This window comes from Mus musculus, chromosome 13, assembly GCF_000001635.26.
Source record: "Mus musculus strain C57BL/6J chromosome 13, GRCm38.p6 C57BL/6J".
In the NCBI taxonomy this organism is placed as follows: domain Eukaryota; kingdom Metazoa; phylum Chordata; class Mammalia; order Rodentia; family Muridae; genus Mus; species Mus musculus.
In genome coordinates this window covers 115136238-115153618 of record NC_000079.6, presented here as the reverse complement: position 1 = coordinate 115153618, position 17381 = coordinate 115136238, and positions in this window count along the sequence as shown.

Genomic DNA, 17381 nt, shown 5'->3' with positions numbered 1-17381 from the left:
AAAGCAAGAGCCCACCTCCCAGCAAAGGGAAAGCACCAAAGATGAACCAAAGGGTTCATCAACCCTTGAGGAACGTGAGGAGTCTGCCCTCCATGCATCAAGACAGGCTGGAATATATAAAGGCACACAGATAAAAACCCAAAGTCTATGCACTTAATGGGGTTTAAGAGGGTAGTTATTAGTTATACAAAAGCTAAATGTTGTCTATCAATTTACGACATAAATTGTCATTATTTGCAAAAGCATAGTAATGACAACATGCCTGTGAGACAGAAATGTACAGGGAGGAAGGAGGGAAGGTATGTGGGCAGGTGAAACTGGAGAGCATAAAATTTTAGTTACCACAAAATGATGCTAAAACTTCATAGTGTTGGCCAACTAGAAATATGAAAATGAATCAAATGCATGAATGCAATACAAGAAACTATGACCCTGAAAGATGAACCTATAGGAAAAACACTTCAGTATGATGGGATCCAACACCCAAGAAATAAAAGAAAACAAAAGTTACGTTAACAGATGATTGGATTAGTGTGCTGATGATGCACATGTCTACGGATGTCTGTGAGTGTGTTTCAGGAGAAAACGCAATCATAAGGGCTCTGCTCTAGTCAATGGTTCAACCCACTGATTGATTCAAGCTTTGAGTAGGAGGTGGTAGAGTGGCAAACATTGAACCTTCTTGGAAGAAGCTGATATCTGGTCAGGTGGGAATTCCTTGTTCTAGCCACTTTTCTCTTTGCTTCCTGGCTACCATGAAGAAAACAGCTTTTTTTCTTCCATATCCTTCTTGTATGATTTTTTTTTTTGTTGTTGTTCTGACACAAGCATAAATACAGTAGCATTAATTGACCATGGAGTGAAACAATGAACCAAAGTAACTCCTATCTGAAATGGTTTTCTCTAATACTTGTTATAGAAACAAAAATGCCACCCTGCAGAATATGGGAATACATTTGCCAAAATTCATCTGACAAAAGGCTATTACCAAGAATATATATGGAACTAAATACACTTAGCAAGAAAACAATGGTAATAATCTGAGTAGATAGTTCTCAAAAGAGGAAATACAAGTTTCCAGCTATATGGCAAAAGAGTTAAATGGTATTAGCAGTACAGAAATGCAAAGTGGAACTATAGGGAGATGCTGTGCTGTGGTATTACAGAATGACAATTGTAGAAAAATGACATCAAAGAGCTGGAGAAAAGGGAACTGTTGGCAGTGATGTGAATTAGTACAGTCATTATGAAGAATGTAATGGAGGGTCCTCAACATACTAAATGTGAGCCTACTGTATGGTCCAGAGACTCTATTTCTGGGCATATCTCCAAAAGAAACGAGAAGAATACCAACAAGCTATCTATTTTAGTCCTACTCAAATAACTGATCAAGATATATAGGTAACCATCAACAGATGAACAAACATATATATGAGAAATCCTGCAATGTGGCAAAACAGATGGAACTATAAAATATTACATTAAATAAAATAAGCTAGATACGCAAGAGCAAGCACCACTTGTAGGCTGTCATGTTGGCTTTCATTTTTTTAAGAAGCTTAAAAAAATGTTGAACTGAAAGTAGGCTAGTGATGTCTGGAGGATAAGAACCAGACAAGAGTTGACAGTAAGGATTTAGCTTCCATCTGTGAATATTATACATCTGTATGATAATAGCATACTGAATTTCATAAGTGTATATAATTTAAAAGTTAATAATAAACAGTAATGGAAACAAAATATTACTTTAAAATATTATTTATAAATATTAAGGAGATAATGGGAAAAACTGCAAAAGTTGAACACCACACCCTTGGACATGGAACTGGAACTGAGCTAGATAGGGAAGAAGAAACTGCCGGTGTTTAACAGGAAACTTCCAGCCTTTTTAACTTTTAAATGTCTCACTTGGTTAAAAACAAGAGAATTTCTGGGAAGGCTTAGCTTAATAGCTAAAAAGCACTTGCCACAGAATCCTGACATCCTGGGTTCAGATCCTCAGAACCCATAAACCAGCCCAACATCTAAAATCCCATTGCTACCCACCAAGATGTGATAGGCTGCTTCAGACAACTAGATGGATATCTCTAGTCCAGCTAGCTTGACCTATGCAGTTTCAGAGAGACCTGGTCTCAAGTGAAGAGTTGAAGACCAGCACTGGAAGTTTGTCCTTTGACCTTCACAAGCATTTCCACATGCACACATAGAACTTGCATACATACTCTAACACTCATACACCACAGGTCTCACATGCATACACACATGTCAACAATAACAACAACAAAAATTAAATATAAAAAGGGAATCTTAGGTTACTGAAATAGTTGAGATATTATTCTGGAAGCAAGTGATATATAAGTAGGCCAACAGAGTTGAAGTTTTACTTTTTATAGACCTCAACACCAGAAGGTTCTTCAAAGGTTTATTTACTTTTATGAGTATACAATAGTAACTGTCTTCAGACACACCAGAAGAGGGCATCAGATCCCATTACAGATGGTTGTGAGCCACCACGTGGTTTCTGGGAATTGAACTCAAGAACTCCAGAAGAGCGGTCAGTACTCTGAACCACTGAGCCATCTCTCCAGCCCCAGAAGGTTCATTAAAGGAAATACCATCTTGTTCACTTCTATAATTTCCAGGGAATAGAATGGGGTCTGGCTATCATAGATGCCCTAAAAGTAGCTGTTGAACAAAACATAGGAGACTACAGACATATTACTTAGTAAACTATTGCTGGATTAATTGGCATGGGTGGAGAGGAAGGAAGTTCTGAGGAACACTCAACTTGCAAAAGGCCAAATGTAACTGGGAGATGTGCCAAATATTCACATTCTTAGAAGCTAAAACCAGAGCAAAGCCATGTCAAACAAGTAAGAAAGGGAAATAGAGTAAAATATATTCAAGGTGATATTTTTTTTTTCATTCAGTTAGAGTGCCCGGAGTGGAGCTTGTGAATTCAGAATACTGGTTGCTTATTTGATATTCTAACATACATAAAGTTCAGTGGTTGATAACCAGATAGGTCTGATTCTCATTACTAGGCTTATTATCAGAAAATAATATGAGTCCTTGAGTGTGCATGTGTATGAGTGAGTGTAACATACATGTGTGTGCATGTATCCATGTGTGTGAGCGCGTGTGCATGTAAGTGCATGTGATTATGTGATTATGTGTCTGTGGCCATCTGGTGTTGATGCTTGGTAAATTTTCAGTCACTCTGTGCCTTTTTTTTTTTGTTGTTGTTGTTGTTTTGCTTTTTAAATAGAGCATTTCATAGGACATGGAACTCACAGATTCAGGGGAGCTGGCTCGCCAGTGACTTCTAAGGATCTCCCTGCCTCTGCCTCCCTGGTGCTGGTTTACAGCTATATCCTCGCTGTACTTGGCATTTATGTGGATGCCAGTGATCTAAACTCTGTGAAAAATGTCATAATGAGAGCAGCTATTGTAAATACTGAATAAGCAATAAATTTAACAAGTCAAAAGAGGAAATAGTCTATTTAGTGATTGTGGTTTTAATGTTGAAATATCTATCCCCTATAAAATAGTGTTTGGGTCACACGGTCCCAATCTGGAAATGGGCCTTTAATTGACGCTTGATAGAGAAAGGGGACATTGGGTTGGGACATTTCTTAGTGTAGTACCACGTTCCTGTTCTCGCTCTGATTTGTAACTGTGAGTGCAATGTTACCAGACACCTCATATTCTGACTGCCATGCCTGTCCCAAGACAACGGATTCTATCCTTGCTTAGAATGTAGGATAAAACAAGCCCTTCCCCACTTAAGTTGCTTCTTGTCAAGTATTTGATCACAGTTATCAAATATGGTAATTAATATAGAAAACCAGTGTGAAGGAGTGGAGCTGTTGCTATGATAAATTGGATAAAGGTTCATAAACCTTTGATACCAGTTCACAAAAGGAATGTGAAGTAGTTAGGAATCACAGACTAGAAAAGCCCCAAGTGCCATAGCAAAGGTTTTAGGGCATTCTGGAAGATCAGCAAGTCAAGAAACTTATGAACAACAGAGACACTGCTTATAGACAAGAATTCAAATGGGATATAGTCTAGAGATGGTTTGTGTTATGTTCTGGCAAGGAATATAGTTATATTCTTCCCAGGACCTAAGAACTTGAGTGAAGATGAATTCAAATCAATGGACTAACATCTTTGGTGAAGAAAATCTAAGACATCCAAGCTGTGTCATGGTTTCTGTACACTTTTGTCATCTGAGTCTGCAGTGAGAAACAGAAACAAGACACGTAGAAAAACAAAAAACAAAAATAGTTCAAGATATAGACAACTTTTGCTGCCAAAACATCTGCAATAGTAACAGAAAGTAGCTCTATTAACAAGTCTGGGTTCTTCACTGGAATCATAGGGAAGGTGCAAGGAGGGCAAGGCCTATCAAACGCTTCTTCAAATGTAGTTGAAAAGGATAGAACCAAATAACTTAGAATAGTGCCCTGGGAATTCTCTGCTAAAATAAAAGGCAACAACAACAACAACAAACTCTCCAAGGAACTTGCACAGAAGTGGATGCAACTGTAACCCAGATAATAGAATTTGGTAGCACCAAACACATGTACAGGTTTTAGAAACACAAATATCCAGGAGAAAATGGACCACAGAACATCAAGTCTTGCACAAAGATTACAAAGAGCCTTGAAGCCTGATAATATAAAATAAAGATATCATATATCTTACCAGGAAACCTTGAGATACCACTGTGCACAACTGTAAGGATGCAGCCTAAATTACGAAGGAGACCTCTATATTGTGCAGCTATTTTATCTGGATTGAGAAATCCCATTCTAGGGAGAGAAGTTTGACTCTTTAAGAATCAGGAACTAAGCGAGATTTATAAGGTTAGGGAAGTAAACAAACTTCACAATTTTCAGGAAACCCCTGAAACTTACCTCCCACATTTTCTGGAAAGTGGACTCTCCAGCCAGCCATGTTGCAGCCTGTGGCTAATACAGGGAGTTCCAAGGATAAACTTTCCCAAGTTACCATCCATACTGAAGTGGGACTGTCAAGTGATATAACTGAATTGGAGACATCTGCAGTGTTGTATAGCAATTTCCTCTGAATTGAACCAGTCCCTCTTTGAGGACACTTATTAAGACTCATGACATAATGGAACTTTGAGGATTCAGGAAGTAAACAAAAACTAAGAAGTTTTAGGGAGCTCCTTAAGTTTACAAGACCTAATAGCCCATCCCCAAGGTATACAGACACTAACAAGTGCAGAGGTGAGAAAACCTTCTGATTGGCTAAGCTTAAAGCCATGGAAGAAACTCCAGGGATGCAGCTTGTGTAATAAACTACCATTAAGAGTCAGATTTTGGTGATGCAACTGTAATGAATATTTGCAGGACGTGTATTGATAAATAGTCCTATAACACAATTGATATCTGAATAATGAGTAATTGGACCAAAGATGAGTTATAGAGGAGTGGTTGCATGGTTCCTTCAAAGGGTGTTTAGACATGAAACCCAGGCTAATCTATGTGAAGGTATCCATGGGTACACACTCCATATGCCTACTTTTCCATGTGTAATGGTTCCTACTGAATCATCTACTTCTTAACTCTCATGTGAGTAAAATTCTCTTTGGCCTATTGGACTGAGCATCAGTCATTTACTTGCTCATACCCAATGACCTCAGCAGTGCCTTTCCTTCCTCCATTGCCCTCTAGTCATTGATATTCATGGGGTCTCATCTGGTAACAACCATGTGCTCCTAACGATTTATGTGAACAAGCCCATCAGAGGCTGATTTCCATTTTAGTTGTCTTCTCTTCATCCAAGGATTTGTTTAGATGGTCTGTATTAAGAGAAGCCAACTCAACTCAGGCAAAAAATTCTATCTGTTAGGATAAGAACAATAGTAGGATCCTGTCTTTCTACCAATTATCAAAAACATACAAAATAGAGCTGGCTTGTTGGTCAACCAGTTATGGATAAATTTGGGCGGTATTATTAAGGTTTTTAAAAACAAAAGCTTTTGTGTCCTGGTTTGCAAAGTGCTGACTTTCTCCTTTTTCACTGTTATCTCTTCCTTTCCTGTTTGTTCATAAAATTGGAGTAAAGTTTGAGGTCATCTTTGGCATGGTTCTCAGACACCCTGTGAGATGAATATTTGCAGGAAGTGTATTGATATATGTCCCTGTACTGACCTCTCTGGAGGAGGCGGGAGAGACCTGGAGATTAGTTAAGATGCTGTTTAACCTACATCTCAAGAAACCCTATATCTAGATTGTCTTGAGGCAAGAGTGTCTATACCAGCCTGTAATTATTCATAAGTTGGGGACTAGGGGTTAGAGGACAACTTGGCTAAGCGTTTCCATTAAAATAGTAGCATCAGGATAATGGGCTCTGCCATCCTGGGAGAACCTGCATAATGATGCAAAGCATCTCTTACAAAGCTGCCTATCTACTAGGAAGATTCTCTCACTACCAGGTTGAGTTTGAAAATTAATGCTTATAGAACACAGAATTATATCTAATGGTGTTTAGTGGAATGAGTGTGTGTGCTTGAGTCCTCTCTATGTATTCTTGACTAAATATTGACATTATGGGGAGACCTAGGTTCTCCAAGAATTGGTGGGATCATCTTAGTAGGAGCTCAAGAGGTTAGGATGTTTCCTTTGTCTTTATAACCCTCAGAGCTGGGGTGCTAAAGTGATGGCTAGCTGAATGTCCAAAACCCCTCAAAGAAGCCATGTGGGGGAAAGAGAAAGAGAAAGACTGGTACATATCTGTAGAGAGTGAAGGCAGCAGAGACAGAGTACAATGAAGCATGCCTACCCAGCCCCACATGTTCATTGATCTACCCCTGAGTCCCTCAGAACCACATCAGTCTCTCTTCTTGGCATCCTCACCAGCAGAGGCCTGTGGTTCTTTTTTTTTAATTGGATATTTTCTTCATTTACATTTCAAATGTTATCCCCAAAGCCCCCTATACCCTCCCCCTGCCCTGCTCCCCTACCCACTTACTCTCACTTCTTGGCCCTGGCTTTCCCCTGTACTGGGGCATATAAAGTTTGCTAGATCAAGGGTCCTCTCTTCCCAGTGATGGCCAATTAGGCCATCTTCTGCTATACATATGCAGCTAGAGACATGAGTTCTGGGGGTACTGATTAGTTCACATTGTTGTTCAACCTATAGGGTTGCAGACCCCTTCAGCTCTTGGGTATTTTCTCTAGCTCCTCCATGGGGGCCCTGTGTTCCATCCTATAGATGACTGTGAGCATCCACTTCTGTATTTGCCAGGCACTGGCAAAGCCTTACAGGAGACAGCTATATCAGGGTCCTTTCAGCAAAATCTTGCTGGTGTATGCAATAGTGTCTGCATTTGGTGGCTGACTATGGGATGGACCCCCTGGTGGGGCAGTCTCTGGATTGTCCATCCTTTCATCTTAGCTCTAAACTTTGTCTCTGCAACTCCTTCCATGGATATTTTATTCCCTATTCTAGGGAGGAATGAAGTATCCACAAGTTGGTCTTCCTTCTTGATTTTCTTGTGTTTTGGAAGTTGTATCTTGGGTATTCTAGGTTTCTGGGCTAATATCCACTTATCAGTGAGTGCATATCAAGTGACTTCTTTTGTGATTGGGTTACCTCCCTCAGGATGATATCCTCCAGATATATCCATTTGCCCAAGAATTTCCTAATTTCATTGTTTTTAATAGCTGAATAGTACTCCATTGTGTAAATGTATCACATTTTCTGTATCCATTACCCTGTTGAGGGACATCTGGGTTCTTTCCAGCTTCTGGCTATTATAAATAAGGCTGCTATGAACATAGTGGAGCATGTGTTCTTATTACCATTTGGAATATCTTCTGGGTATATTCCCAGGAGAGGTATTGTTGGATCTACCGGTAGTACTATGTCCAGTTTTCTGAGGAACTGCCAGACCGATTTCCAGAATGGTTGTACAAGCTTGCAATCCCACCAGCAATGGAGGAGTGTTCCTCTCTCTCCACATCCTCGCCAGAATCTGCTATCACCTGAATTTTTGATCCTAGCCATTCTGACTGGTATGAGGTAGAATCTCAGGGTTATTTTTATTTACATTTCCCTGATGATTAAGGATATTGAACATTTTTTCAAGTGCTTCTCAGCACTTCAGTATTCCTTGGTTGAGAGTTCTTTGTTTAGCTCTGTACCCCCATTTTTAATGGGGTTATTTGAATTTCTGGAGTTCAGCTTCTTGAGCTCTTTGTATATATTGGATATTAGTCCCCTATCAGATTTAGGATTGGTAAAAATTCTTTCCCAATCTGTTGGTGGCCTTTTTGTCTAATTGACAGTATCTTTTGCCCTACAGAAGCTTTGCAATTTTATGAGGTCCCATTTGTCAATTCTTGATATTACAGCACAAGTCCTGTGGTTCTTTAAGTCAGAAGAAAAACAATGGGAAGAAGATAGAGAAATGATTGATATAAACAATAAAACTATAATGGAATGTTATTGAATATTTACCCATGAGCAACAGCTAGTTTCAAGCATAGTTAGTGAAAAGCTACTAGATCAGGCTGTTTTGACCCCAGCATAAATTTAGCTTTCCCACTGGCAGGTAAGAATGAGGAATTTTCTCAATAAGAGCACAACTGTACGTATATGTGCCTGTGTCCTACTTTAGAGCTTTATATCTATTGCATATGTGTTATGTCTGAGTTAAGTATATGATGTCTAATACAGCCCTTATACATTATTTTAAATTTTTTCTAGAAAGAGGCATGAAGACTTTACAAAGTTTACCATATGCCAAAATTGCAAGTGAGTGACGATGTGGTTCAAACCTAACCTGAGTTCAGTTTTCTCCAACTATTCAGTATGCTCTTTGGTAGTGTGCTGGGATCACATGCTGGCCAGGTGTCTTATCCTTGCTATGAAAACTTAGAAATTGTGTAATTTATTTCCCACAACCCAGAGAATTGAAAATTCCAAAGCAAAAGTGCCAACAGGTCTAATATCTGATGAAGACTTCTCTCTGTACTCCCAAGGTGTCTGTTGCTGAGTTCTCACATAAAGCATGGGAGAAAGGCAAATAGAGAGAATTAATCCCATCAAACAAATATATTAAAACACCTAATACAATTTACGAGTGCAAAGCACTTGACACTTGGTGACCTCCTCAAGCTACACCCATCCATGATGTTTTGTTGAAGTAGAGCTCTCATGTAAATTCAGAAAGAGAAACCATTATTCAAGTCATCGTACTAAGTAAGAATGTGTTCAAGGATCCCTGATCTATTTTTAGCTTATGGACATTGTGATGCATAGCCCCAAATCAGAAGTCTGTGTCCAGTTATAAAATATAAGTCCCACATTGTTAGTTCTCCATAGCTACTGCAGATCCTAGCTCTGAGCTACGCAGGGTATGAAGCTGCTGCCTGGGGAGTCACGCCACAGATCTCAAAGGAGGGAGCCTGAATCCAAACCCAGAGTGCTATTTCTATCTCTGACCTAGTTAGTAAAGGAAGAGGGTGGGGTGAAAATGGATGGAAATAATTTTGGTTTTGCATGAGCATGTTTAATTTACCTAGATTCATGTAAAGTTGTGACTATCATCTAGCTGGGACTCCGTCTAACTGAGCAACATTTAAAAGATTACAATATTTAAAAGGTATTATCTGAAATCACTCACTTATTAAACATGGCCTAAGTATTCTTGTGCTTATTTTAGAAATGTTTACTAGAGTTGTTTGGCTATTTTTGCTTCCCTCATTGCAATACTGTTTTCATCAAATAGACATTCACTGCTTTCCATTCTCTGAAAGTCCTTTGTCCAGTGTGAGCTCTTGGGCACTGACCTTTGAAGTGATTCATAATTAAACTACTGAGTGCTGTTCCCTTATTTTTCAACCTCAGAGTTAACCAGTAACAGCTAGACTAGTCTGTGACCTATAAGAATGCTAAAAAAAAACTTTATAATCACTAGAAAACAGTGTTCTTCTCTCCGAACACACCAAATATTAAATGTCCAATTCGAAGAGAAAGCAAATAACAGGGATAATTGTTTCCTGTATATGACTGTATAATCTGAGCCTTAAGTTATGTGTTAGATCAAATGGCTTATTGATTATATTTCACTGTGTCCACCAAGCACAGATATTCTTCTTGGGACGGAGATTAAGAATGGACAAGAATCTCACAGTCTTGTAACAGAATTAGATGTAGAAATAAATGAATTTAAATTGACTCTGGGAAGTGTAACAACAGAACTATGTACACAATTCTGGGAAAGGGGGTGTTGATTTCTGTGAAAATGTCAAAGAAATATCCATATAACTGAATTCCTAAATGCAGGTTGAAATAATAGGCCGATCATGTTGGTCTCATACACAACTCTCTATTATCTGCTATTCACTTAATTAATGTCTATCTTCTTCAAAAGCATCATTCACATGAAGGCCTTATTTTGACTCAGAGTATTCCCATCCATAATTAGATTCTCCATACAGAGCATACTGTAAAAGGGGGCTTTGAGTAATTTTTTATTATTGAATATTCATAGGAAAAGTATTCCTCAAGCGATACATTCAGATAACTGAGTTGGCACTGGGGGAAGATTAGAAATGTTTTAGAACAAGGCAACAGGAGGACATTTCAGGATAGGGAGAGGAGTAATATGTGCAAAAAGATGGGAATATCTCTGCTTATCATTGGGATCTAAGACCAGCACACACACTTTGGGAAGACTATACTGAAAACAGAAGAACAAGAGTATACAAACCACGTGCCCATGTATGAAGCCATTTCAATCAAACATGCCCCAGAGTCATGTGATAGGAAGTCACTAGGCTTTTTAGTTTGCAAGGAACAGAAGCTCACTTGAGTTGTTTAAGAGACTTATATTCCAACAATAAACGAAAAGAAGAAAGCAAAACCAGTAGCCAATGGCATAACATGGAGACCAGTTAGACGTCACCCACGACTTTGACAAGAGCACTTTTGTTACCTTGATAACAGAAATCTGATGATTAATAGAAACACAATTATTTGCTGGGGAGGAAACAGAAGCACTGGTAATTGGCTGTGGTTTCCAAAAACTAGGAAAGAAAACGAAGCACCCATGACAGTAAGATGCTCAGGCTCTAGGCTTCAAGATGTGAATCAAACACTCGTGGGTACAATATTGCACACACACGTGCCACATCTGACCTCAAGTATAAAAATGGGCATCTGCTGTCCTTTTGGATGAGAATGAAACAGAAACAGAGGGGTGAGTGACAGCCCAGGTTTGACAGGTTTGCAGTTGTGGCAAGGCATTTAGTAATTGTGAAAGAGGAGCCAGTAAAAGCAATCCTGCCATAGTGAGGACCTAAGTTCACTTACTCTATGTAACTATGGCTTTGCTGAGCCTCTTTCACATGAAAGAGGAACACGGAAAGCAGAGTCATTGACTTGCTGCATAGTGCTAAGGAGACGTAGCTCTTGAGTTTCAACAAATTACATTCTCTCTTCAACCAGGATTGAACATGTTCACAAACATTCCATAGGTGCAGTAACTTCAAATTGTGATTACAGAGCCTAGTCACATCTTGGAAGCCAAATTGTATGCAAAGTCAATACTGAATTTCCTAGACATGGGGAAGTATTTTTGTTGAAAAACAATGGAAAATGGGTTAAGTAAAAACAAAAATGCCAACATCATGATGATAAGTAGGTAAACAATCTATAGACAGGTAATGATTGGTAGGTAAGTGATAGATAGACAGGCAATGATTAGTAGTTAAATGATCTATAGAGATAGGTTAGTGGATGACAAATATCTAGACATATAGGCACAATAAGAATGTGGAAATTTATTTTAAAATTCACAAATTAGAAACACAAAAGATACAATTTTTAACACAATTTTTATTAGAAATTTTCCTCATTTACATTTCAAATGCTGTCCCGAAAGTCCCCTCTACCCTCTCAGCCCTCGCCCTGCTCCCCAACCCACCCACTCCCACTTCTTGGCCCTGGCATTCCCCTGTACTGGGGCATATAATCTTTGCAAAACACATGAAACTCAAGAAGAAGGAAGACCAAAGTGTGGATACTTCATCCCTCCTTAGAATGGGGAACAAAAGATACAATTTTTATAAACAAAAACATAATGTGAGAACAAAGTAATATCTTGATGTATAGAGCTGGAGAATTCCAGCATAAAGAAAGTTGCCTTTAAATCTTCAAAACTTGATGTGTGTGTGTGTGTGTGTGTGTGTGTGTGTGTGTGTGTGTGTGTGTGTGTGTGTTTCTATCATTGTCTTCCCTGGGATTTTTAATTTGCAAAGATCAGAAGCTCAGTAGAGTTATTTCAGAGAGATAAGTGGGTAAAGACAAGTAGAAAATGAGACAGCATCTCCAACATTTCAAATTTCTTGAAGGAAAACAAAATACAAGCATGGGGATCTAACACGCAGTGTGTTAGATAGCACACTGGTCTCATTCTGCATTACACATGATGCGGAATATTTCTGTAGGCTTAGCCAATAATCTACTGACTACAAAACACTTACTATCATACCAATGCTCTTATTTAGTTAGTTTGTTTACCAAAGTATTTATAGAAAACCCTGACTAAGAAAGCAGGTTTGACAAGGCCGTGTTTTTCTGCAAAACTGTAGCATGCTACAAATGGCATCAAACGTTCAAATGCCGATGGTTTTATCCTCAAATGAACTGCAATAACTTTCCTGAAATCACTCCCTGGAATTTGCAACTGTTTAGAAATGGAATTTTAATTAAAGGGAGAATCTAGTACTCTGTGCTACACTAGAATGAAAAATCACAAAATTTCAATTTAGTTTTAGGTTGAAATGAATAACAAAAAGGAAAAAGAGAAGTGAAGAAAACTAACATTTTTTGAAAGCTTAGCGTATATTAGACGAGTTTACTTTAGCATGGAAGTTAGGAATCAGAATAGCCCAATAAAGAAGAGTTGTTTAACTGACAGATTTCAGACTTAAGGGCTTTGAAACAGTTGTCCCAGTGAAGGAGAGTGTCCTCAAGGGGTTTATAGTGACACAGAACAGCATGCATTCCCACAGCCTGATAGGCCAACATAGTGAGCAAGTGTAGTGTGATTCCACCTACAGCCCCAAATGCAGAGGCTAGGATTAACATTTTAAAGTGTTTACATAATAACTTGTATAAGGTGAGTTCATAATGTGTGCTAGCAACTATTTTTATTACATGTTTTATGTGCATTCTGGTTTTGTTTGTGTAGGTGCGCTTGTATGTGTATGTGTGTATACATGTGTGTGCACATGCCTGTGGCGGTCATAAGGCTATCTTGGTGTCTTTGCTCCCCCAGTGCTGAAATTGCAAGTGTGAGTCACCACACCTGGCTTTTTTTTTAAACATCTGGAGATTCAACATAATAAGCTTCACTACCTCTGCAGTTCTTTATTACAATTTTTTGACCTGATATTCTTGGCCAAACATCCTGGCATATGCGGTGGGTGCTAAGGTTTTGAATGCTACTGGAGAAACTCTGAGCCAACACGGGCCCATCTGAGATTGCCAGACGATTCAGGCCATGGAATACACTATCATAGATATGGCTATCCTTTGTGTTACCTAAGAGTGCTACATGGTTTTCATCTTCATTCCTTTTTACTTATATATGTATTTATTTATGTTATGTGCATGGGTGGGCTTCTTGGTTCCCACAGAGACCAAATCAGTGAGATGAGAGTTACAGATGGCTGTAAGCTGCCATGGGGGTGTTGGAAATTGAACCTGGGGCCAGTGCTCTTAACTGCTGAACCTTCTCTCCAGCCCTTTTAGGTGCTTTTAGATATTTTCCCAAAGTTGGCTAATACTTCCTATACAGCTAAACCACCCGTTCACTGCATCATTGTCAAAGGAACAAATGGTGAGTAGATTTGTCCAGCCCCCAGTATACTTTTTGAAAGAAAATCCATAGTTTGCATGTAATCTATAGCTTGAAATTTGAAATTTTTATAAATGTAATAATTTATAATCAGACATTTAACATTTTATTCTAAATCGGGCAAGACTGTCCTTTGTCCATAAAAAATAAAAATAAAAAAATTTAATGGGTTGAGTCTCATGAATTAAAGACTATCTCTTGCCAAACTTGACACCCACTCTAAATAAATCCCAGCTTTGATGGCAAGATAAGAAAACACTAGGAGATTTGTGATCACCGACCATAAGCAAACGCATCTTCCTCTGCAGGAGGGTAAAACTAATACCAAACCTCATTTGAAAATCCCCAAAGATTTTGTTCAGACGCCACCCATCTTCTTCAAATGAAAAGCTGGAAGAATCAGAATAAATATATCAAAACATCTGGTTTTCATTTCCTGGAAAATGTACATTAACTTCTTTTAAGCTCAGGCAACAGTCTTTTGAAAAAGGCTAAGAGTGATATGAAGCCAAAAATGTGCATCTCATGGGATTGTGACATGAGGTTCTGGTTTCCCATGTGCACATATGCACACAATACTGTGAATGTGCCTCATTTCCTACAAGTGACCTATTAAGAATCCAAAGACTCTGGAAGTCTTGAGAGATTTAGGGTCTAGCGACTAGTAGTTTTAAAATCCTCCAGTATCTATGAGTAACTTAGGTAGGACATCTCCCCTAAGGTGAGAAATCAGTGTGTAACAATTGTGCATATAGGTCTTAGCCTCAGCTCCTCCCTCTGCAGTCAGGCCCAGAACCCTTCAGCGGGACGGATGCAATCACCATGGTTTTCCCTAATCTGCAGTGTCGAATCCAGTAGCCCTTAGTCATGTATAACTTCTTGGGTGACTGTGATGGGTACCCATGTGCAAGCAGCATGTAGCAAATTATCTTGTGGATCTGGTGAGGACAGTGGGATCCCGAGCATCAGGGTGCTTTTGCGTATGACTCGTAAGCTTGGTGAGTCTTCTGAAGTGGAACAAAGAATACACTGAGTAAGCTGTTTGCTATGTGAGGAAGTGTTTGACTTTGAAGTCACACTTGACAATTCTATTTCTATTCTCCCACCATCAAAAGTGCCAACTGTATGCGAAAGAAACAATCAAAACTCAACAACCCTTCCTCAACTTCACATCAATCTAACCTACTGTCATGCCACACTGGGAGCCTCGCAATTGTTTTCTCATCACCTGTTTTGCTTCCGTCCTTGCCGTGTTGTAGTCTGCTTTGAAAGACCACAGGATGACTCCATGATGCTCAGTCAGATGATTCCGTCGTGCCTTTGCTAAAAATCCTCCACTGGCTTACATCTCAGAATGAAATACAAGCCCTGTACATGAACTACAAGCTTCTACAAAGTCTGATCACATCTCCTGCCTGGCTCTGCTACTGTCTCCTCACTTCACATAGGACAGTTTTCTAACCATGCCACGGATGCTTTGCTCTTCTGCTACAACCATCTTACCCTTGCTTTCTAGAACACAGGGATGTCATAGACTACCATAGACTACGCCTCTCCAGGGAAGCCTTATGTTGAATGCACAACTTCTAATATTGGGGCAAAGGGAAGTTGGGTTGGGAGAGGGTGGGTATAGCTAGTATTTTAATCACTCACGAGGGTGGGTTTCTCATAGCGTGATAAGCAGCCATATAAAAAGAGGTAGAGCAATGGGACCCTTTCTCCCTAGCACCACTGTGGTAAATGAGGATAAAACCAAGACAGTTATTTGCAATCCAGAAAAAGATCCATCAGAAACTGGATCTGCTGGCTCCATGTTCTTGGTATTCTCAATGGTCAAAACTGTAAGAAACATTGCTTAGTGGCTTGGCCTGATGCTGCTTATATTCTAGTGCTAATACTGGTTCCTCAGAACCTGGTTGCCCAGAGACAAGAGAGTCTACTGGTAGACCAAAGTGACACTATGTGAACTTGCCCCCAAATTATTTATGATTGGTAAATAACAATGCTGACCGCCAATAGCTGGGGAGAAGAGGCATAGGCAGGGGTTAGGGTTCCCAGGCTTGGGGGTCAGAGGAGAACAATGAGTGGCAGAAGAAGATGTAGGGGGAGAGAGAGAGAGATAACATGGGTTAGAAATCAAGAAAACATGGCCCTGAGAGCTGCCCAATTGGAGTTAAGAGCAACCCAAATGAAATATAGTAAGTAATAACTTGAGATTATCGATAGGAAAGTAGATTCTAATAACATAGAGACAATCAAATAGAGGGTAGATATCTGCCCAGTTCTTGTACTGTTTAATTATTTTATTATGATTATTTTATTATAAATAATAAAAGTTGTGTGCCTTTTGTCTAGGAACTGAATGGTCAAAGGCAGGGTAGAAACCTCAGGTTGGGATTAAATGAATTCTACAATACATTGTTTTTGAAATAACATTTTTTTACAGTAACCTAGACTGGCAAAGATAAGAGGCGTCATGTTACTTTCCACCTTTTGTTAATTTCCTATTTCTCTCCACTTTGATGAAAATCAAAGTTTCATTTTAAAAATGAATTTTCTTTTCCTTGTTCCTTACTATATCCCCCAGACACATGCACTAATATATAATAGAGACTGACATAAATTCATATGACAGAGTAGAAAGCATTCTTTCATGGTTAGTAGGAAGTTAGATAAGTCTTCGGAGCTCTGTTGTAGGAAGAAAATTTCCTTGCATTCAAGCTCTTTCACTTCCTCTCCAATGTTTATTTCCCTTGATTTGAATGATGAGAAAGTGTTCCAGTGCAAGTTTTGGTTTTGCTTTTGGTTTTAACAGAATTTTTTTCCATCTGGTAACACACATCTTGTTTATACTTCAAAAATTGAGATGCATAGGGCTAGGAAGCACCTATTCTAGCACCCTGAAGACTCTTCTGATATTGTAAATGGAGAAACATAATTTGCTCGTGACGTGGTCCCTTGTACGGTCTGTTTCCCACCATAAAACTGAGTTGTATGGTTTTGTTTTGTTTTGTTTTGTTTTTACAATTCTCTGAACATTAAGCCAATAGACAAAACAAATGTCTTAATCAGTTAAATTTTTTCCTCTAAATATTTCTCCTACACTTTTGGCATTATACCCACGTATCAACTCATAAGCACTAAGGACTATCCAAGCAAAGAGCAAAGAGATGGAAACAGAGAAACCCAGAAGTATTTATTGTGATGCTGAATTAATCATAGACATGTGAGAATAATTATGATTACATCTTGTTGATATATAAGTTTATTTTCTACTAGTACAGTTTTTCTACTTTATTTAATGGATATAATATTCTATACAGACATTGTCTTTAATGTATGATATCTAGAGAATAAAGTTCTATTTGCTGCTTCTCTGATTGCTTTTTACATCCCAGACAGGGCAACATATACTCAACAACTTATACCCAAGAGAAACACACATTTTTTTAAATTAAATTTAATTCAATTTTTT